This window comes from Capricornis sumatraensis, chromosome 1 (genome assembly GCF_032405125.1).
Source record: "Capricornis sumatraensis isolate serow.1 chromosome 1, serow.2, whole genome shotgun sequence".
NCBI lineage: Eukaryota > Metazoa > Chordata > Mammalia > Artiodactyla > Bovidae > Capricornis > Capricornis sumatraensis.
In genome coordinates this window covers 651205-674737 of record NC_091069.1, presented here as the reverse complement: position 1 = coordinate 674737, position 23533 = coordinate 651205, and the positions used below count along the sequence as shown (strand labels likewise).

At 48.5% G+C, this 23533-nt stretch overlaps 1 pseudogene; it reads right to left on the bottom strand.

Moving 5' to 3' along the window:
* Positions 1-18224: 18224 nt before the first annotated feature.
* On the bottom strand, positions 18225-19720 carry LOC138087336 (zinc finger protein ZPR1 pseudogene; annotated as a pseudogene).
* Positions 19721-23533: the final 3813 nt, after the last annotated feature.

Sequence of the window (23533 nt, the reverse complement as noted above, 5' to 3'; positions counted from 1 at the left end):
TCTAGCGCCACCTGAGAAGCCCAGTTTTAAGGTCAGCTTGTCAATTTCTGGGCATCCCTAGTGGCTTAGCTGGTGAAGAATCTGTCTGCAGTGCAGGAGACCTGGGTTCGATCCCTGGGTTGGGAAGATCCCCTGGCCAAGGGAACGGCTATCTGCTCCAGTATTCTGGCCTGGAGAACTATAGTCCATGGGGTCGCAAAGAATCGGACACGTTGAGTGACTTTCACTTCGCTTGTCAATTTCTGGGGAAATGAAAAAAAGTTTCCAGGTCTTGATGGAAATCACAGCGAGTCTAGAGATCAGGTTGGGGATAACGGCCCTCTCTTGTCTTTTCTGGGGCCGCTTTGGGTCTTAGTCGTGGCAGGCGAGACCTGCGTTGTGTTATGTAGGGCCTTCCATCCTGGCTCACGGGTTCTCCAGCTGAAGCACGCGGGCTTAGCTGCCCCAGAGCACGTGGACTCCTCCCCAGCCAGGAACTGAACTTGTGTCCCTGCATCGGCAGGCGGCTTCTTAACCACTGGACCACGAAGGATGTCCCTCTCGGCATGCTTTGGATAGCAGGGTTTTCCTAATAACAGTTCTTTATCAGGTAAGCCTTCTGCTGATATTCTCTGTCTGTGGCTCATCTTTTTATTATCTGGACAGTGTTTTTCCCAGAACAGAAAGTGTTAATTGTAATGAAGTAATGAGTTTATCCATTTTTTCTTTCATGGACTGTGCCTTTGGTTTTGTATATCAAAAGTCATTGCCCAACTAAAGGTCATGTAGATTTCCTCCTGGGTTGCCTGGAAGAAGTTTTGTAGTTTTGCATTTTACCTTGGGGTCTGATCCATTATCAGTTACTTTTTATGAAGGGTGCATTTTAGGTCTAGATTACCTTTTTTTTCATGGGGACGTCCAGTTGTTCTTGACAGAATCTTGTGGATTTTTCATTTCAGTTTGTCTTTTATCTCCAGATTTCCATTTACTTTCTTTTGTCTTTGAATCACTTATTACAAAGAAATATTATTTTCAGTCTTGAAAGTTTTAGAACCAAAGCATCTTCTCTTACTGAAGAAATGTTTGCAAACAGTGAAAAATGATGGAAGGCCACAAAAGCATTTTGAAGGTCCAGGGGCGAAGCCTCAGACTTGCTCCGGAAGCGTCAGTGGCTGAGATGAAGGGTCGCACAGGGACGTTCTCTTTCGAATGCCGAGCTGGGAGTCAGCTCTTGCTGCACAAGGATCAATCAAAGCCAAAACGACGGAGCCCGCAGTGGAAGCTGCGGACACACCTGGGTCTGTCCGGTGTGAAGCTCTGCACACACACCCTGACTGCCGGCGAAGATGGCAGCCGGAGGGAGGGCTTGGGTCCCCTGGAGCCTCGACGGACGAACTGCAGCCAGCGGCGGCAGCTGCAGTACTCAGAGCCTCCAGAAGGGGTCAGTACAGCTCGGGAGAGAAGCGCCCGCAGCCAGATTCCTCCGCGCTCAAAGCTGTGCCGCTTCAGCCGTAGGTGACACGCGCCGCCCGCGTGTTGCTCTGGGGCTCGTCCGTGACCTTCGGCAGCGTTTCTGCTACACGATGTGCCAGAGGAGAGGGAGGGAGGCTTGCCCAGCGCCTGGTGACTGTCCGGGGGTGTGAACTGGTGGTCTCCACCCTCTCGCCTTTGGAGGCTACTGGGTGGCTATAGGGTTCCTCAATTTTTTTTCTAGAAGTGATGGGATTATGCACCCACAAGAGCATTGTGGGGATACGTTTTCCGGAATGTACAAAATGCATAGAGTTTTTCTCGGAATGAACGTCTCCTTTTGCAGGTCTTGAAATAGCCCACAGTCACTGAGGGCAAGTCCGGCGACCCATTTGGAATTCAAGTTGTCCAGTTATGGGGCTGACGTCCAGGTGGGTCTTGAAGTGGTTCAGGTCTCGGGCTTCGGCCTCACTGGGGTGTGCCCCAGGTGTCAGAAGCGGGAGCGCCGTCTGCTCCGCGTCCCGGCCTCCACTGTGCGCTGCAGCCTTTCAGAAATTACTCTTCATTTTACTTTTGGCTTGCATGGCACGCGGGATCTTAGGTCCCTGACCAGGGGTTAAACCTGCAACCCCTGCGTTGGAATCACACTGTCTTAACCACTGGGCCACAGGGAAGTCACCTTTGTGCTGTAGCTTTTAATCCCTCGTTGACATTCTGAGTCTCAGACTGGCGGCAGGAAGAGACCAGGTGCCCTTTTCAGCGCTTCTTTGGGCTTGTTAATAATCTGCAGTCCATATTGCTGTTGTTGCTTTAGCTGCTAAGTTGTGTCTGACTCTGCGACCTCATCGACTGTAACCTGTCAGGCGCCCCTGTCCACGGATTCTGCAGCCAGGATCACTGGAGTGGGTTTCCATTTCCTCCTCCAAGAGATCTTCCTGACCCAGGAGTCAAACCTGAATCTCCCGAGTCTCCTGCACTGCAGGCAGGTTCTTTACTTGCTGAGCCACAGGGAAGCACCCCCCCACCCCACAACACACACACACTCAGAAATGTAAATATAATTCCTCTTTCATCATTTACGTTTTTGAAAATACTTAAAATACCTGCGTTGAAGTCCCTTTGTGCTGAGTCGAACATCCACCCTCCGTCAGAAACAGGTTTCGGGTTATTTTTAAACATAGTTTTCTTTGTTGGGCCGAGTCACATGGCTTGGATCTTAGACCTCTGCCTAGGGATTGAACCTGGGCCGTGACGGTGGGAGCCCGGAACCCTTAACCAGTGGGCCGCAGGGGGCTCCCTCCGAGACAGATTTTAGTGACTGTCCCCCCTTGTGTGTGTGTCACGCTTTCCCGTTTGCGTGTCTCCTGGCTTTAGTCTTGCCGCGGCCAACCTGGCTGGTAACAGATCTTCTCGGGTCACTCCCTGGCAGGTCAGCCCCAGCAGTGGGGCAGCTACGCCTGTGGCCTGTCCAGCTGCCTCTCCCGTGTGAGGACAGTTGGGGGGAGGTGTGGCAGGGCGACCCCGGCAAAGTTGCTGTAGGTTCCTATCGGTGCTCTCTGAGCCCCCACCGTATTTCTTGCATAAGCATTCCCGATGCCTTTGATCAGTTCCCAGGGTCCTGACGTTTCTGCTTGTGTGCTAGGTTCCTCGGGAAAGGCTTTCTGAGCTCAGTCCTCCGCTCTGGATGCCCCTCCACCTCTGCTTTGCTCTGCCTGTGGGCAGAACTCCGCACCCATGGAGCCATGCGGTATGTTCACTGTGTCTGGGCCCGGATCAGCACGGTGCTTGGGAGACGCACCCCTGTTGTGACGTGCAGCCGAGTTTCCATTTCCGTCACTGCAAGCATCTCGTTTTAGGCATCTTCTTCATCCGCCACACTGCCAGTACTTGACGTTTGCAATATTTTTGCTATTGTAACACCACCCTCAGTATTTCTGCACACATCTCCGCACACAGGCATGCACAGCAGTTTGGGTACTCTTATGCCTTGAACTGTGTCCCCTGCAAATTAATATGTTGGGTATAAATCCCAACACCTCTGAATATGACCTTATTTGGAGAAAAGGTCTTTCCAGAGGTAATTGAATTAAGTTGAGGACTTTGAGGTGGGCCCTCATCCAGCGTGACTGGCGTCCTTATAAAAATGGGAAGTTTAGACCCAGGCAGACATGCACAGAGGGGAGCGCTCAGAGTGTCCTGCTTTCTGCGACCCCACGGACTGTAGCCCGCCAGGCTCCTCTGTCCATGGGATTCTCTAGGCAAGAACACTGGAGTGGGTGGCCATTTCCTCCTTCAGGGGATCTTCCTGACCCAGGGATTGAACCCGTGTCTCTTGTGTCTCCTGCGTTGGCAAGTGGGCTCTTCACCACCGTGCCACCTGGGAAGCTCGTGCACAGCAGGGAGGCCGGGGGGAAGCCAGCCATCCACAGCGGCGTCCAGACGCCGGGCCCCCAGGGCTGAGAGGTAACACGCTTATGCTGTGTAAGTCACGCAGTCTGGGGTGCTGTCAGAGCAGCCCTAGGGAGGAGAACTGTGTGTATACCTTGGGGTGGATTTGGGGTCTCAGTCACTAAGCTGCACTGTCCCCAGAGACGCGGCGTCACCGCAGCACCCGGGAGAGTCCCTCTCGAGCCACAGCGGCACCGACCGTCGACAGTTGGGGTTGTAGAGGCGTCGCCTGGAGGTTTTAGCTTGCATTTCCTGGATGACTTTTATCAAGTGGCTGTTCAATGTTTCTTAAACATTTTGAAGTCGGTTGTCTTCTTCTTTCTTAAAACATTTTTCTTGTTAAAACCTGGTTGGTTTCAAAGCTGTGTCGGCATCCGGCGGGCAGCAGCCTGTGTGTGGGCACGCACCCTGCCCCATCGCAGGCTATCGCCAGGTGCTGAGTGCGGCCCTCCGCGCTATACAGTAGGCTGTCTTTTTCCTCCTGTTTCCTAAATGCCTCACGGATTCTGGGGGGCTTCCCTGGTGGCCTGGACAGTAAAGAATCTGCCTGCAATGCAGGAGACTCAGGTTCGATCCCTGGGTCAGGAAGATCCCCTGGAGAAGGAAATGGCAACCCACTCCAGTGTTCTTGCCTGGAGAGTCCCACGGACAGAGAAGCTTGGCGGGCTACAGTCCATGGGGTCACAGAGTCAAACACGAATGAACGATGGACGCTTCCGCTTTTCACACGTTCATAGGTTCTGGAGACGAGCCTGTTGCTGATGGTATGTTCCTCCTTGTCTTTCCTCTCCTGTAGCTGATGAACAGATGTTCCCGGATTTTAATGTTTTCATGTATATTACTTTTTTCTTTTTTTTTTTTTTTGGCTTTTTGTGTCCTTTTAAAGAAATCCCTTTTTACCCCTGAAGGCAGGAAGGCAGGCACCCATATTATGCTCAAGAATGAGAGTTGCTTGGCCTGCAAACCTCCCCTGACCAATTGAGTTTTCTGTGTCATGTGATGTGGGGTTGAATTTTGTTGTAATTTCGATGTGTTCTTCAGTGTGCCCTGAGCCAGGCGGCTTCTGGCATTAGCCGGGTCTCGCGGACCCTGGGCCCCCTCTCGGGCCCACTGTGGGCAGTGCTGAGTCTGGGGTCTCAGGCAGCACCTACTCCCACCAAGTCCCCACGTGTTCTCGGGCCTTTGTATTTTTCACAACAATTTTAGAGTCAGCCTGTCAAGCTCCTCCTGAACCCTGAGGATTCTGATTAGGGTTTCATGGAACCTATGAATCACTGTGATATCGAATCTTCTCTCCTCTGAGCTCGGCTTAGTGTCTATGAGTCTGCGTCTTTAAAAAACTCTTCTGCAGTGATTTCTTGTTTCATATGTAGAGGGTTCACACTTTTTAAAAAATATTTATTCCTAAGTCATTTAGGTGATAGTCTTTCTTGCGTCTTGGTGTATATTTTCCAGGGTAAAAGCGAACAGATGTCTGCCGTATGATGCAGTGTGGCGGCTGCTGTTGCTTAAACACTTGATAGTCATTGTTTCCTCATATGTTTAATGTTTCAAGAATATTGTGGACTATAGTAACAGAAGAGTGAACATCAACATCTTAGGAATCAGTGAACTAAGATGGACTGGAGGGAGACGGCCATTATATCTACTGCTGTGGAGAAGGAGACAGCAACCCACTCCAGTGCTCTTGCCTGGGGAGTCCCAGGGATGGGGGAGCCTGGTGGGCTGCTGTCTCTGGGGTCGCACAGAGTCGGACACGACTGAAGCAACTTAGCAGCAGCAGTGGGCAAGAATCCCTTAGAAGAAATGGAGTAGCCATCATAGTCAACAATAGAGTCTGAAATGCAGTACTTGGGTGCAATCTCAAAAACCACAGAATGATCTCTGTTCGTTTCCAAGGCAAACCATTCAATATCACAGTAGTCCAAGTCTATGCTCCAACCAGTAATGCTGAAGAAACTGAAGCTGAACGGTTCTGTGAAGACCTACCAGGCCTTCTAGAACTAACACCCAAAAAAGATGTCCTTCTCATCATAGGGGACTGGAATGCAAAAGTAGGAAGCCAAGAGGTACCTGGAGTAACAGGCAAGTTTGGCCTCGGAGTACAGAATGAAGCAGGACAAAGGCTAACAGAGTTTTGCCAAGAGACTGCACTGTGAAAGTGAAGTGAGGTCGCTCAGTCGTGTCCAACTCTGTGACCCCATGGACTGTAGCCTATCAGGCTCCTCTGTCCATGGGATTTTCCAGGCAAGAGTGGTGGAGTGGATTGCCATTTCCTTCTCCAGGTGATCTTCCCGACCCAGGAATCGAAACTGGGTCTCCTGCATTGCAGGCAGACGCTTTACCGTCTGAGCCACCAAACACCTTCTTCCAACAACACAAGAGAAGACTACACATAGACATCACCAGATGGTCAATACCAAAATCAGACTGATTGTACTCTTTGCAGCCAAAGATGGAGACGCTCTATACAATCAGCAAAAGCAGACCAGGCTGCGCAAGATGGCGGAGGAGCAGCTGGATGTGGAGCACATCTCTCTCCGTGGACACATCAGGGACGCGGCTTCAGACCCAGAAGTGCGAGTGGGACACCAGCCGAGAGCCGACTGAGGGCCTGACCAGCAGAAGCGAGTACACAGAACCTCGCAAAACTCGGTGGGATGAAGGAGCTGGCGGGGAGAACAGGAGTGTTGCTAGGACCGGACCTGCCCTCAGCAGGTGGGGGGACTGAAGCGGGGGTCCGATCCCCATATCAGGGCAGTTGTCTGAGTCGGAGGAGAAACATTCAAGGCTGAGAGTGAAGCCGCTGATCTGTGGCAGCCTAAATGGGATGAGATGGACAGTCCCTGCTGCAGCCACACACCCCGGACAGCTTTGCAGGCCCCTTGGAAGGTGCAGCGGCTGGGAGCTGGAGCTTAGGGATCGTGGAGCAACCCCAGGGCGAGGGCTGCTGCTGACTGCGGAGAGATGGGTCGAGGGGATGTGAGGGAGGAGATCGTGGTGGGAAACGCCTGTGGAAGAGAGCCAGGCAGCCGTGGAGCCAGGCGACGCTGCCGAGTCAGGGGCAGGGGGTGCAGCCAGCACCAGAGCCTCTCCCCACAGCCGGCACCTGCAGCTGAGCAGCAGAGAGGCTGGCCCGCCAAACCCCTGACGCACTGAACTGCGGAGCAGGACCCCACCCGGGGGGCCCTCTATGTGCCTGACATGCCCAACAACAGAGAAGGATCCCAGGTGAGGGAGCCCCCCAAGTGCCTGAACAGGCAGAGCTGTGGGGAAAGACTGGCCAAAGAGGCCTTCTGATCGCCAGCTACAAGAGGCTCGAAGAAAGATCGGCCCGTAACTCCTGCAGTGTAGGCAGCCCGTGCCGCTGCTCTCTTGGCACCGCCAGGGGCCCTGCGACCCAGGCAGCCGTGCCACCTTCACGCTCAGCCCTCACTGGGGCAGAGTGCCACAGGCAAAAACCGTCTTGCATGTGTTCACACGGGGTCACTTCAGTTGTGTCCAACTCTTTGCTGCCCTGTGGATTGTGGCCTGCCAGGCACCTGTCAGGGAGAAAGGGGTTCTCCAGGCAAGAATACTGGAGTGTGTTGGCCGATACTGGTTGCCACGCCCGTCTAGAGCTCTGTATTTCCTGCTGCCCTCGCCGCCAACTCCCCTGAGTCCCTGGTGCTGCCGAAGCCCCTGAGACCCAGGCAGCCGCGCCAGCTCCGCACCTGGCCCTCACAGGGGCAGACCCAAGCCCTCCAGGGCGGCCGCAGGAGCAAACCCCAGAGGACGACCCACGTGCAGAGGGGGAAATGAAACCACAGGTGAAACCCAGGGGCAGTGTGGCTAAGGACAAAGATCCCAAACCTTCCCACCAGCTGTACAAGCTGCAGATTTAATCCACACGCTCAACTAGGCAGACTCTGTGTCTACGGAACATATAAAAGGCCACTGAGAGCTCCCACAAAAGAAAACGCGCTAGTTCTGACAGCTGTGGACATGGGAGGCAAGAACACACAGGAGAAGGACCAGATTAGAATCTGAGCAGCCCCACAGCAGGTCCAGAGACCAGCACAGTGCTGGAGGGCGTCCTGGGGAGCTGGGGTGGACCGTGACTCCCAGCGAGGGAGAGGACGCTGACAGCAGCGACTCGAGAGAAACGTTTATCATTCTTACGTCTTGACTTGTTCTGTAGTTTCTTTTTGATTTTTATCCTTTTTCTTTCCTTTTTTCTTTTCTCCCCCCTCTTGTAGTTGTCAATTTTATTGGCACTATGAAATTTAATTAAGTTTAGAGTTTCTTTTTTTCTTTTCAATCACACTTTTTATTGGCGTTATAAATCTCTGCCTGTACGTTAGGCTGTTGGAGCTCTGTGGAGTTTTCCTTTTTTTTTTTTCTTTCCTCTTCCTCTTTAAAAATTTTTTTCAAACTTATTACTATTTTTTCTACATTTATTCCCTTGATTGCCTTTCCTACCGTTCTTTTCTCCTTGAAGCTAATCTTTAACACCTATAAATCTTACCTACCTCTATTTAACTTTGCATATCTGTTCTTTCTTTCTTTCCTTTCTTTCCTTTCCTCTCAACGTATTTTCCTCACTGTAGGATATTTTCCAGGTTGTGCGTTGGTTGGTTTTGTTCTTAACTGGTAGATATAACTTTTGGTTCCCTTTGTTCACCAGGTCAATCTATTGTACTTTATTTTTGTTGGACTCTTTTGGTTTTGCTTATACGTGTATATGCATACGTGTATATGCATACGTGTATATTCCATCATTATTTGCCTGATTTTGTAGCTGCCATTTGTCTGGGGTTTATCTTTGGTTGCTTGGTTCTGAATATTTGCTCTACTCTCACTTAAAGCCGTAACAAACCACTTTTGGAATCTTTGTTTCTGACCCGAGATCGAGCCCTGAGCCTTTGGAGTGGAAACACTGACTCTAAGCCCCAGACTACTGGAGAGCTAACCCTGGGGGTATCAGCAGTGAGAACTCACACCAAGGAAGCCACCTGAACACAAGACCCAGCACCACCCAACCACCAGCAGCACCCTGTGCAGGACGCCTCATCCAAACAGCAAGCAAAGCAAAAATACAAACCCAGTCATCAGCAGACAGGATCACCCCCTCACTCAGCCCTGCCCATCGGAGGGGAAAAAAAACTCAGCTCAAATCTCACTCCATAAGAAGCCTACACAAACCACTGCACCAATCTTTCTTCAAAAGGAAGAAAGAATCCAGCCGTGAAGCCTGGGAAAAGGAGACCTCAAACACAATAATAGAAAGTGATGAAAAGGCAGAGAAAGACTGCACAAAGAAAGTAACGAACTAGAGACACAGAAATCCGAATAAATGAAGAGGAAGTGGGCAAACGATTTGAAAAATAATTCAGAATAATGATAGTAAAGATGATAAAAAACCTCCAAAACAGAATGGGTACAATGCAAGAATCAATTAACAAAGACCTAGGAAAACTAAAGAATAAACTCACAGAGGCAAACAACGCAATCACTGAAATTAAAGACACTCTGTGCTCTGCTGAGTCGCTGCAGTCGTGTCCGACCCTGCGCGACCCCATGGACTGCAGCCCACCAGGCTCCCCCATCCCCGGGAGTCTCCAGGCAGGAACACTGGAGTGGGTTGCCATTTCCTTCGCCAATGCATGAAAGTGAAAAGTGAAAGTGAAGTCGCTCAGTCGCGTCCGACTCCCAGCGATCCCATGGACTGCAGCCCACCAGGCTCCTCCGCCCCCGGGAGTCTCCAGGCGAGAGCACTGGAGTGGGTGCCATTCCAGAAGGAATCAACAGCAGGCTATCTGAAGCAGGAGAACGGATGCATGAGCTGGAAGACAAAATGGTGGAAATAACTTCTGCAGATCAGAATAAAGTAAAAAGAGTGAAAAGAGCTGGGGGGCCTCAGAGACCTTCGGGACAACATCAAACGCACCAGCATTTGTATTAAGGGGGTCTCAGAATAAGAAGAGGAAATGAAAGGGCATGAGAAAATATTTGAAGAGATTATAGTCGAAAACGTCCCCAACATGGAAAAGGAAATAGTCAATCAAGTCCCAAAGGCACAGAGTCCCATCCAGGAGAAACTCAAGGAGAAGCACGCCAAGACACACACTGATCAAACTAACGAAGACTCAACGCAAAGAATATTAACAGCAGCAAGAAGCAGCAAGCAACATTGAAGGGAAACCCCACACATTTAGCAGCCGATCTTTCAGCAGAGACTCCGCAGGCCAGAGGGGAATGGCAGGATATATTTAAAGTACTGAAAGGGAAAATTCGGCAACCATGATTACTCTACGCGGCAAGGATCTCATTCAAAATTGATGGAGAAATCAAAAGCTTTTCAGACAAGCAAAAGTTAAGAGAATTCAGTACCACCAAACCAGTTTTACAACAAATGTTAGAGGGACTTAGAGTCAAGAAATACAAGAGAAGTGAAAGGGCTACACAATCAAACCCCAAACAGTTAAGACAATGCTAGTAGGAACATGTACCTCAGTAATAACTTTAAATGTGAACGGATTAAGTGCTCCAACCCAGAGACACAGACTGGCTGAATGGATACAAAACAAGACCCACATATACGCTGACTACAAGAAGCCACTTCAGACCTCAAGACACATATAGACTGAAAGCAAGAGGACGGAAAAATATCTTCCATGCAAATGGGCAGCAAAAGAAAGCTGGAGTAGCAATCCTCATATCTGACAAAATAGACCTTAAAATAAAGAAGAGTCCAAGAGATAAGGAAGGCCGCTACATAATGATCAAGGGGTCAATTCAAGAGGAAGACAGAGCAGTTATAAATATCCACGCACCCAACATGGGAGCGCCTCGACACATAAGACAAACATTGACCGACTTCAAAGGAGAAGCTGACAGTAGCGCAATAAGAGCAGGAGACTTTCACGCCCCACTCGCACCAGCGGACAGGTCATCAAAGCAGAAAGCTAATAAGGAAACGCAGGTCTTAAATGACACATTAGATGAGATGGATCTCGTTGATATCTTCAGGGCATTCCGTCCAAATGCAGAACACACCTTCTCAAGGGCACATGAAACATTCTCCAGGCTAGACCACATCTTGGGGCACAAATCAAACCTCAGGAAATTTAAGAAAATTGAAATCAGATCCAGCGTCTTCTCCAACCACAATGCTATGAGACTAGATATCAATTACAAGAGAAAAACTGTAGAAACACAAACACGTGAATATTAAACAATACATTTCTAAATAAACAACAGGTTACTGAAGAAATCAAAAGGGAAATAAATTCCTAGAATGATAGTGAAGACATGACAACTAAGAACTTACGGGTGCAGCAAAAGTAGCTCTAAGAGGGGAATCGATAGCAACGCGACCCTACGTCAAGAAACGAGACAGACGCTGAAGAGACAGCCTGACTTTACAGCTAAAACAACTGGAAAGAGAACAACCCCCCCCTCCCGCCAATAGCAGAAGGAAGGAAATCATAAAAACAGAAACAAATGGAAAAGGACATGAAGGAAATAACAGCAAAGATTAATAAAACTAGAAGCGGGTTCTTTGAGAAGACAACCAAAATTGACAAACCTTTAGCCAGACTCATCAAGAAAAAAAGAGACAAGAATCAAGTCAACAAAATTAGAGATGAAAAAGGAGAGGCTGCAGCAGACAGTGCAGAAATGCCAAGGATTATGAGAGGCTGTGAGTGGATGACCTGGAAGAAATGGACAGATTCTTCGAAAAGGTCAGTCTTTCAAGAATGAACCAGGAAGAAATAGAAATTATGAACAACCCAATTACAAGCACCGAAATTGAAGCTGTGATGAAAAAAATCTCCCAAGAAACAAAAGGCCAGGACCGGATGGCTTCACAGGAGAATTCTATCAAACGTTTAGGGAAGAGCTAATAGCTGTCCCTCTAAAATCTTCACAAACACTGCAGAGGATGGAACACTTCCAAACTCATTCTGCGAGGCCACCATCACCCTGACACCAAAGCCAGGTGAAGACACACAGAGGAGAACTGCAGGCCAACGTCACCGATGAACAGAGATGGCAAAACCCTCAGGGGAACGGTGGAAGGCAGGGTGCAACAGCCCAGCAGAAGCTCATACACCGTGGCCAGGGAGGGTATCCAGGGGTGCAGGGATTCTTCACTATATGCAGATCAACCAATGTGATACACCATATTAACAAAGTGAAAGGTAAAAACCGTATGATAATCTCAATAGATGCAGAAAAAAGCCTTTGACAAAATTCAGCACCCATTTATGATTAAAACTCTTCAAAAAATGGGCATAGAAGGAACCTACCTCAACATAATGAAAGCCATATATGATAAGCCCACAGCAAACATTATTCTCAGTGATGAAAAACTGAAAGCATTCCCTCTAAGATCAGGAGCAAGACAAGGGTGTCCCCCTTCACCACTATTCTTCAACATAGTTCCGGAAGTCCTAGCTCCAGGAATCAGAGAATAAAAAGAAATGGAAGGAATCCATATTGGAAAAGAAGAAGTAAAGCTATCCCTGCTTGCAGATGACATGATACTGTACATGGAAAATCCTAAAGATACGATCAGAAAATTACTAGAGCTAATCAGTGAATTTAGCAAAGTCACAGGATACAAAATCAATACACATAAATCACTTTCATTTCTATATACTAACAATAAAAAATCAGAAGAGAAATTAAGGAATAAGTCCTATTCATCATTGCAACAAAAAGAATGAAATATCTAGGAATAAACTTATCTGAGGGACAAAAGAGCTGCGCGCAGAAAATTATGAGACACTGATGAAAGAAATCAAAGATGACACAGACAGATGGAGAGATAGTCCACGTTCCTGGGGAAATGACTGTACCACCAAACGCCATCTGCATATTCAGTGTGATCCCTACCAAATTACCAACGGCATTTTCCACAGAACTAGAAAAAAAATTTCACAATTCATATGGAAACACAAAAGACCCCAAATGGCCAAAGCAATCTTGAGAAAGAAAAATGGAGCTGGAAGAATTACCCTTCCTGACTTCAGATTAGACACAAAGCTACAGTCATCAAGACAGTATGGCACTGGCGCAAAGACAGAAATACAGACCAACGAGCAAGACAGAAAGCCAAGAAATAAGCCCATGCACCTGTGGGTGCCTTATTTTTGACAAAGGAGGCAAGAAGATACAATGGGGCAAAGACAGCCTTTTCAGTAAATGGTGCTGGGAAAACTGGACAGCTACATGTAAAAGAATGAAATTAGAACTCTTCCTAACACCAACACAAAGATAAACCCAAAATGGATTAAAGGCCTAAATGTAAGACCAGAAACTATAAAACTCTTAGAGGAAAACATAGGCAGAACACTCGATGACATAAAGCAGTATCCTCTATGACCCACCTCCCAGAGTAATGGAAACAAAATGAAAATAAACAAGTGGAACCTGATTAAACTTAAGAGCTTCTGCACAGCAAAGGAAACGATTAGCAAGGTGAAAAGACAACCCTCAGAATGGGAGAAAATAATAGCAAATGAAACAACTGACAAAGCATTAATTTCCAAAATATACAAGCAGCTCATACAACTCGACACCAGAGAAACAAACGACCCAATCAAAAAGCGGGCAAAAGACCCAAACAGACGTTTATCCAAAGAAGACATTCAGATGGCTAACAAACACATGAAAAGATGCTCAGCATTGCTCATTATGAGAGAAATGCAAATCAAAACTACAATGAGTTGTCACCTCACACCAGTCAGAATGGGCATCATCAAAAAGTCTACAAACAATAAATGCTGGAGAGGGTGTGGAGAGAAGGGAACGCTCTTGCGCTGTTGGTGGGAATGTAAACTGATACAGCCACTATGGGAAACGGTATGGAGATTCCTCTAAAAACGAGGAATAAAACCCCCGCAGGACCCAGCAGTCCCACTCCTAGGCATACACCCCGAGGAAACCAAAGTTGAAAAAGACACATGTATCCCGGAAGCAACCTAGACGTCCACCGAGAGACGTATGGATAAAGAGCCTGTGGTGCACAGACACGGTGGGATATTACGCAGTCATAAAAAGGAATGCATTTGAGACAGTTCTGATGAGGTGGATGAACCTAGCGCCTATTATACAGAATGAAGTAAGTCAGAAAGAGAAAGAGAAATATCATATACTATCGCATATATAGGAATCTAGAAAAATGGTCCTGAAGAATTTATTTGCAGGGCAGCAATGGAGAAACAGATGTAGAGAATAGACTCATGGACACGGGGAGAGCGGAGGAGAGGGTGAGCTGTGTGGAGAGTAATACGGAAACTTACATTATCTTATGCGAAGTGATAGCCAACGGGAATTTGCTGTACGGCTCAGGAAGCTCAAAGAGGGGCTCTGGATCAACCTCGAGGGGTGGGATTGGGTGGGACATGGGAGAAGGTGCCAAAGGGAGGGGATATATGTGCACCTGTGGCTGATTCATGTTGAGGTTTGACAGAAAACAACAAAATTCTATAAAGCAATTATCCTGCATTAAAAATAAATTAATTAAAAACACACAACAAGACCGGGAGCTGACTGTGGCTCAGATCATGAGCTCCTTATTGCCAAGTTCAGACGTAAATTGAAGAGAGTAGGGAAAACCGCTAGCCCATTCAGGTATGACCTAAGTCAAATCCCTTATGATTATACACTGGAAGTGACAAATAGATTCAAGGGATTATATCTGATAGACAGAGCGCCTGAAGAACTATGGATGGAGGTTCGTGACATTGTACAGGAGGCAGGGATCAAGACCATCCCCAAGAAAAAGAAATGCAAAGAGGCAAAATGGCTGTCTGAGGAGAGCTTACAAATAGCTGAAAAAAGAAGAGAAGCTAAAGGCAAAGGAGAAAAGGAAAGATATGCCCATCTGAATGCAGAGTTCCAAAGAACAGAAGGAGATAAGAAAGCCTTCCTCAGTGATCAATGCAAAGAGATAAAGGAAAAGAACAGAATGGGAAAGACTAGAGATCTCTTCAAAAAAAAATAGAGATACCAAGGGAACATTTCATGCAAAGATGGGCACAATAAAGGACAGAAGCGGTATGGATCTAACAGAAGCAGAAGATATTAAGAAGAGGTGGCAAAAATACAGAGAACTGTACAAAAAAGATCTTAATGACTCAGATAACTGCGATGGTGTGATCACTCACTTAGAGCCAGACATCCTGGAATGCGAAGTCAAGTGGGCTTTAGGAAACATCACTATGAACAAAGCTAGTGGAGGTGATGGAATTCCAGTTGAGGTATTTCAAATCCTAAAAGATGATGCTGTGAAAGTGCTGCACTCAATATGCCAGCAAACTTGGAAAACTCAGCAGTGGCCAAAGAACCAGAAAAGGTCGGTTTTCATTCCAATCCCCAAAAAAGGCAATGGCAAAGAATGTTCGAACTACTGAACAATTGCACTCATCTCACACACTAGCAAAGTAATGCTCAAAATTCTCCAAGCTAGGCTTCAACAGCATGTGAACTGAGAACTTCCAAATGTTCAAGCTGGATTTAGAAAAGACAGAGGAACCAGAGATCAAATTGCCAACATCCGTTGGATCATCAAAAAAGCAAGAGAGTTCCAGAAAAACATCTACTTCTGCTTTATTGACTACGCCAAGGCCTTTGACTGTGTGGATCACAACAAACTGTGGATAATTCTTAAAAAGATGGGAATACCAGACCACCTTAATTGCCTCCTGAGAAATCTGTATGCAGGTCAAGAAGCTGTCAACAGTTAGAACCGGACATGGAACAACAGACTGGTTCCAAATTGGGACAGGAGGATGTCAAGGCTGTATATTGTCACCCTGCTTATTTGACTTATATGCAGAGTACATCATGAGAAACGCTGGGCTGGATGAAGCACAAGCTGGAATCAAGATTGCTGGAAGAAATATCAATAACCTCAGATATGCAGATGACACCACCCTTATGGCAGAAAGTGAAGAGGAACTAAAGAGCCTCTTGATGAAAGTGAAAGAGGAGAGTGAAAAAGTTGGCTTAAAGCTCAACATTCAGAAAACGAAGATCATGGCATCTGGTCTCATCACTTCACAGAAAATAGATGAGGAAGCAATGGAAATAGTGACAGACTATTTTCTGGGCTCCAAAATCACTGCAGATGGTGATTGCAGCTATGAAATTAAAAGACGCTTGCTCCTTAAAAGAAAAGCTATGACCAACCTAGACAGTATCTTAAAAAACAGAGACATTACTTTGCCAACAAAGGTCCATCTAGCGAAAGCTATGGTTTTTGCAGTGGTCATGTATGGATGTGAGAGTTGGACTATAAAGAAAGCTGAGAGCTGAAGAACTGATGCTTTCGAACTGTGGTGTCGGAGAAGACTCTTGAGGGTCCCTTGAACTGCATGGAGATCAGACCACTTAATCCTAAAGGAAATCAGTCCTGACATTCATTGGAAGGACTGATGCTGAAGCTGAAGCTCCAATATTTTGGCCACCTGATGGGAAGAGCTGACTCCTTGGTAAAGACCCTGATGCTGGGAAAGACTGAGGGCAGGAGGAAGCGGTGACAGAGGATGAGACGGTTGGATGGCGTCACCGACTTGATGGATGTGAGTTTGAGCAGCTCCAGGAGGTGGTGATGGACAGGGAGGCCTGGCGTGCTGCAGTCCATGGGGTCCCAAAGAGTCGGACACGACTGAGCCGCTGAACTGAACTGGAAGTGACAGGACTTTATTATGTGGGTTCACCACATTCTGGTGTTTTTATTTAAATTGAGGAGTAATCAACAGACAGTGAGATGCCAGTGTGTACACACCAGTGACAAATTCGTGTATCTATGACCCACATCACTCTTATGATAGAGAACATTCTTGCCACCTTGGAAGGATCCTGAGCCTTCATCACCCGCCCCACGCCAGGGAAGCTACTTTCTACCAGAGGGTGGTTTTGTCTGTTATAAAACCTCTAGAGCTTGGTAGAAATGGAATTACATGAAGGCTTCATCGATGTCCAGCTCCCCACTGCTAAGCTGTGGTCCTTTATAGGAATGTCTGAGCATTTTTAAAATGACAATTTGACAGATGTTTGGGGTGCTAAGGAATAGAGCTTCTACGAAGATTCTTGTATGTATTTTGTGTTCTTATGTTTTATTTCTTTGGAGTCAAAGGGTAGGTGGATACTTGCCTCTGTGAGAACGGCTAGACGGGTTTCCACGGCAACGACTCTGCCTGACACAGCCTCCTGCGGTGGGTGTGCGCGGTGGGCTCAGCCCTCAGCGTGGCCGGGCGCTCTTGGGCCTTTCCGTTTCAGCCAGTCTAGCCTCAGGCGGCGTCTGGCTGCTGTTTCGATACGTGTCACCCTGCTGACTGATCGTGCGGAGTGCTTTTTCACGTGCTTGTTGAGTGTTGGTGTTTGTGCGTGCTCACGAGGGCTTCCCTTGTGCGTGCTCACGAGGGCTTTTCGGGGGCTCAGTGGTAAAGGATCGGCCTGCAATGCAGGAGCCACAGGTGCCATCCCTGGGTCGGGAAGATCCCCTGGAGGAGGGCAGGGCAACCCACCGCAGTGTTCTTGCCTGGAGAATCCCATGGACAGAGGAGCCTGGCGGGCTACGGTCCATAGGGTCACACAGAGTCGGACACGACTGAAGTGACTTAGCACGTATGCACGGGTGTGTATGAAGTCTCTGTTCCAGGTTCACCCGTTTAAAAAACTGGGGGGTTGTCTTTTCCATTTAGTTCTATTTAAAAAAATTTTATTGGAGTACAGTTGATTCACAACGTAGTTTCAGGTCTGTGGCAAGGTGAGTCAAGTTACACATACATCAATCACCACTGTGGTGTTTTCTTAGATTCCTTCCCCAAATAGGCCATGACAGAGTATTGGGGGGAATTCCCTGTCGTGTATAGCAGGTTCTTATTAGTTATCCAGTTTACGCACAGTAGTTTGTAGGGGTTTGTCTTATTTAAAAAATAATTACTTTTTATTGAAGTATGGTTGATCATCTTCTGTTTTCTTAAATTAAGTCATGATTTATTTGGCGGTGTCAGACCTTAGTTGCTGCATGGGAACTCTTATTGGTGGCATGTGGGATTTAGTTCCCTGACTCAGGGATCGAACCCCAGCCTCCGGAATTGGGAGCCCAAAGTCTTAGCCAGTGGACCACCAGGGAAGTCCCGAGTTCATTTCCTATGTCTGTGAGTCTCACAGAGGAACTATACAAAAAAAAAAATCTTTTTTTTTTTTTTTTTTCGTTTCTGGGTTTCTTTCCACACCAATTCAAATCCTTCAAAGTAAGATCAAGTAACCCAAGAAGTTTGTATTTCCATCACAAACTGTTCAGAAAGTGTGCCCAGATCTCCGACTTAGACCAAGTGTCCTCCCTGCACGGGCAAGGCCTGGTAGGGGGGCAACTCCAGCCTTTTCCAAAAGCAATAAATAACCCCATCGTCTGAGTAGCACTGGAGGCTGGCCAGGAACCGCCACTGCTACCGCTGGGCAGGCAGCCCTGTCTCATAGCCCTCTGTCTTCATGTCGTTGAGCCCCAGCTCCTCGTTTTGGTCAAATGTGCGCTTATAATGCTCTACCTTCATCTCAGGATCATCTTCAGGTGCATACACTTTCTGCAAGTAGCTATTTCCTGCTGGATCATCCATAATAAAGTGAGCCTTCAAAATACCCTCGAGGATCTGGTCCAACTTCTGACTAAACTCCTGCAGTTTCTCCGTCTGGCCAGGACTGGAGCTGTCACCCAGTGTGAAAGGGTTCTTGGTTACCAGTTCCCGGATGTCTTTCAGCATCCCCTCCAGTGTGGTGAACTTGCCCCCAAGGACAGCCATTCCCAGTTCAAATTCCAGCTCTGGGATTTCCACACGGCATGTCTCAGACTTGAGCAGATCTCTGGTCATATCTGAGGGATCAGTGATGTGGAAGGTGATCCTGGTGCCCAAGGGCTCCACAGCTCCTCCAGATTTCACCTCGTTGGTCTGATGGCCGCAGTTCTCGCAGTTGGTAGCCATGATGATAACCTCCTTAAAGTGAGGGATTTGAACTAGCTTCATGTTGGTCTGGGCTGGAGCATTGCATTCTGGGCAATTTGTGTTGAACTGGAGCACTTCGTTTCTGATGTCTTCCTCTTCTGGCTTCTCTTCTGGTGCCTCTGCCTGGAGCCCCAGCATCTCCTCCTGCTGCAGAGTCCGATTATAGTGTGTGATCACCAGGGCATCATCTTTCCGGGGAGCATGTGGGTTTTCCACAAAGCTGTTCCCTGAGGGATCATCAATGATTAATGTGAAAGGAGAGGCCACTTGCTTTAGCTCTTTCAGTTTGGCAATGAATTCATCAATTCTTTCAGCCACGGCTTCTTCGTTCGCCCTTCGAGTGGGCTGATCCTGCTCCAGGCCAGAGATGGCGCGGCTAATCAACCCTTCAACAGTAGTCAGAGCTCCTTTCTGGCTGAAGGCAGGAATTTCAAAATCCAGTTCTGGTATCCTTGTGGTGGCAGAGTCAGTCTTCACTACTACATGCCCTCCTGAGCCCTGACAGTCAGAGTGTAGCGCACTCCCTGGTCCTGGATCCTGCCCGCCGACTGGATCTCCGTGTTGTTCCGGCCACAGTGCTCGCAGGAAAAGGAGCTCACGATTATTTCTCTGAAGAAGGGGATCTTGGTGAGCAGGAGGCGCGTCATGCCATTGCGGTAGCAGTTCATGCACAGCGACTCGATCTCAGTGGGCTGCTGCTCCTCGTCCTCAGCACTGATAGGCCGGAACAAGTGCCCGGGCCCGGGATCCCGAGCCGGGGCGGGCGAGGGAGCGGCAGCCGCCGCCGGGAGCCCAGGCTCCACAGCTCCACCGGCCGACATCACCACGCGAAGCAAAAAAAAAAAAAAATCTTAATGACTCAGATAATCACGATGGTGTGATCACTCCCCTAGAGCCAGACATTCTGGAGTGTGGAGTCAAGTGGGCCTTAGGAAGCATCACTGCAAACAAAGCTGGTGGAAGTGATGGAACTCCAGCTGAGCTGTTTCAAATCCTAAAAGAGGATGCTGTGAAAGTGCTGCACTCAATATGCCAGCAATTTTGGAAAACTCAGCAGTGGCCACAGGACTGGAAAAGGTCAGTTTTCATTCCAGTCCCAAAGGGCAATGCCAAAGAATGTTCAAACTACCGCACAATTGCACTCACCTCACACACTAGTAAAGTCATGCTCAAAATTCTCCAAGGCAGGTTTCAATAGTACCTGAACCAAGAACTTCCAGATATTCAAGCTGGATTTAGAAAAGGCAGAGGAACCAGAGATCAAATTGCCAACATCTGTTGGATTACAGAAAAAGCAAGGGAGTTTCAGAAAATCATCTAACTGCTTTATTGACTATGCCAAAGCCTTTGACTGTGTGGATCACAACAAACTGGACAATTTTCCAAGAGATGGGAATACCAGACCACCTTCCCTGCCTCCTGAGGAACCTGTATGCAGGCCAGGAAGCAACAGTTAGAACTGGACATGGAACAACGCATGCTTCCAGATGGGGAAAGGAGTATGTCAAAGCTGTATATTGTCACCCTGCTTATTCAACTTATATGCAGAGTACATCATGAGAAATGCCGGCCTGAATGAAGCCCAAGCTGGAATCAAGATTGCCGGGAGAAGTATCAATAACCTGAGATATACAGATGACACCACCCTTATGGCAGAAAGTGAAGAGGAGCTGAAGAGCCTATTAATGCTGGTGGAAGAGGAGAGTGGAAAAGCTGCCTTAGAACTCAATATTCAAAAAACTAAGATCATCGCATCCGGTCCCATCACTTCTGGCAAATAGACAGGGAAACAGTGGAAACAGACTTTATTTTTGGGGGCTCCAAAATCACAGCAGATGGTGACTGCAGCCATAAAATTAAAAGACACTTGCTCCTTGGAAGAAAAGCTATGACAACCTTAGACAGTGTATTAAAAAGCAGAGACATTACTTTGCTGACAAAAGTCTGTCTAGTCAAAGCTATGATTTTTCCAGTAGTCATGTATGGATGTGAGAGTTGGACCATAGAGAAGGCTGAGGAATTGATGCTTTTGAACTGTGGTGTTGGAGAAGACTCTTGAGAGTCCCTTGGACAGCATGGAGATCAAACCAGTCCATCCTAAATATCAGTCCTGAATATTCATTGGAAGGACTGATGCTGAAGCTGAAGCTCCAATACGTTGGCCCCTGATGTGAAGAGCTGACTCACTGGAAAGGACCCTGAAGATGGGGAAGGTTGAAGGAAAGGAGAGGGGGATGGCAGAGGAGGAGGCTGGATGGCATCACCAACTCAATGGAGATGAGTCTGAGCAAGCTCCGGGAATCGGTGATGGACAGGGAAGCCTGGCGTGCTGCAGTCCTCAGGGCTGCAAAGGGTCAGACACGACCGAGCGGCTGAACCGAGGCTATTTCTGTTTTGTCGATGAGTTCAGCTGCGCCATATTTCAGATTCCCCATGTAAGTGATAGCGTGTGATATTTGTCTTTCCCTGTCTGACAGTATGATAATCTCTAGGTCCGTTCACATTGCTGCAAATATTCCATCCTTCTTTAGTGCTGAGTAATCCTCCATCGTGTGTGTGCGCGCGTGTGTGCGCGTGTGTGTGCGCGTGTGTGTGTATATCGCATCTTCTTTAACCATCCTTCTGTGAACGAGCATCGAGGTTGCTTCCATGTTTTGGCTATTGTAAATAATAGTGCTGCTGTGAACACTGGGTGCATGTATCTTTTTGAAGTAGAGTTTTCACCTTTTCTGGATAAATGCCCAGGGTAATGTTTTATTTTCTGAACGTTAACTTGATGAGATGATTGTCTAAAAGCACCCTGGGGTCAGAGTCCCAGTTCTTAGGGCTCAGTGCCCAAGAGACAGGAATGGCTGCTGCTGCTGTTACTTCAGTCGTGGCCGACTCTGTGCGACCCCAGAGACGGCAGCCCCCCGTCCCCGGGATTCTCCAGGCAAGACCACTGGAGTGGGTTGCCATTTCCTTCTCCAATGCATGATAGTGAAAAGTGAAAGTGAAGTCGCTCGGTCGTGTCCAACTTGTAGCGACCCCATGAAGTGCAGCCCACCAGGCTCCTCCATCCATGGGATTTTCCAGGCAAGAGTGCTGGACAGGAATGGAGTGTTTTCTAAATGTAAGGGGGGGGGTCCTGTGCCCACCCTCCCCGGGCTCTCTGAGGGGCCCCTGTGCTGCCTGGACCTTTATTTAGGACAATTCTATTTCCAGAAATACTACCAATGAAAACTATCCTGTTTTGTGGTATCAGCCAGATTTTTCTAGTGGGAAAAGAAAAAGACCTACTCCCCTCTCCAGAGTCACTGCCACAGGTCGGTGAGCGTGGTAGAGGGAGTCAGAAACCCAGGGAGTGCTCACGGCAGTCCTGTGGTAGGTGACCCTGTAGCCCATGGGGAGGGCTAAGGTGACCTGGGGCGGGGGAGCCGGCGGGAGAAACATGGGGGCTGAGGGGAATGCCCTGTGTTTGGCTGTGTGGATTACCTGGGTGCACACATCTGTCCGTGCTTATCACACTCTAAATGGCTGCATTTCACTGTATGTAGATTACACCACAGTAAAGCTGATTTTTAGGGACGTGAATGATAAACTTAACGATTTTCTTTCAACCTTGATTAAAATGAGAAGAAGCCCCAAAAGACGTCTTGGGACACTTGAGAAGGAGACCTTTATTGACAAAATAACCTTGAGAACTCCAAGTCCTGGGTTACTCATTACTTTGACCTGAGATAAGGGAGCGGGAGGCGGGCGAACCGGCAACAGGCAGCAGGGCGCAGAGGCTGGCCCTCGTCCGTGCCCAGGCCTGCCCTGGGCACCCGAGGAGCAGGGCGCCCCGAGCGTGGCCCGGCCTCCCGCCTCCCGATGGCCACGCAGCAGCACTGTTCACCGGACCTGCAGCGTCAGCTCTCTGCTGGAGAAGCGGACGGGCGCCCCCTGCTTCGGGGTTCTCAAGGGGCGGTGCAAGTGCGATCTGTCGGCCCCGGCGGTGTGGCTCCCAGTGCCCACGAGGCTGGCTTTCGCCCACACCCAGGAGCGCTTCCGCATTTCAACTGTTAAGTCCATCGTCGGACAGTTTTGTTAGAAAGTTCTTCAGCAGAAACCTCCCGTCGGGCAAGAAGGCAGAGCACGGGACGCAGACGCGCCTGCCCGACGGCCCGGCCCGGACGCCGCTGCCGCGGGCAGGGGCAGAGCACCCCACGGCTGCAACTCTTCCTCCTCTGGCCTGCTCTACGCCGGGCCGTCACTGAATGAAGACTACCCTTCCCAGCCTCTCTTGCAGCGAGGTTGGTCATGTGACTGTGCTAGCCAATGGGATGTGAGGAGATTTAGCAAAAGAGGCTTCTAGGAAGTGCCCTGGAAGGAGAAGGCCCGGGCCTCTTCCGCTCCCCCTCCCCGCCCTTCCCCCACTCCTCACTGTTGGCTGGAATGCAGTCTTGATGGCTGGATAAGGGCTGCTGTTTTGAGCCATGTGAATGAAAGGCCCGCCCAGCAGAACAGCAGTCTGTACCCTAACGCCACACATACCAGCCCAACTCCAGCTACTCTAACTTCAGGATGAGAAATACACTCTGTCTGGCTTACACAGTATCATATCCCTTCGGAAAGTTTGTAGGACAGCTTGGGCATGGCTCCCTGGGGTGGTC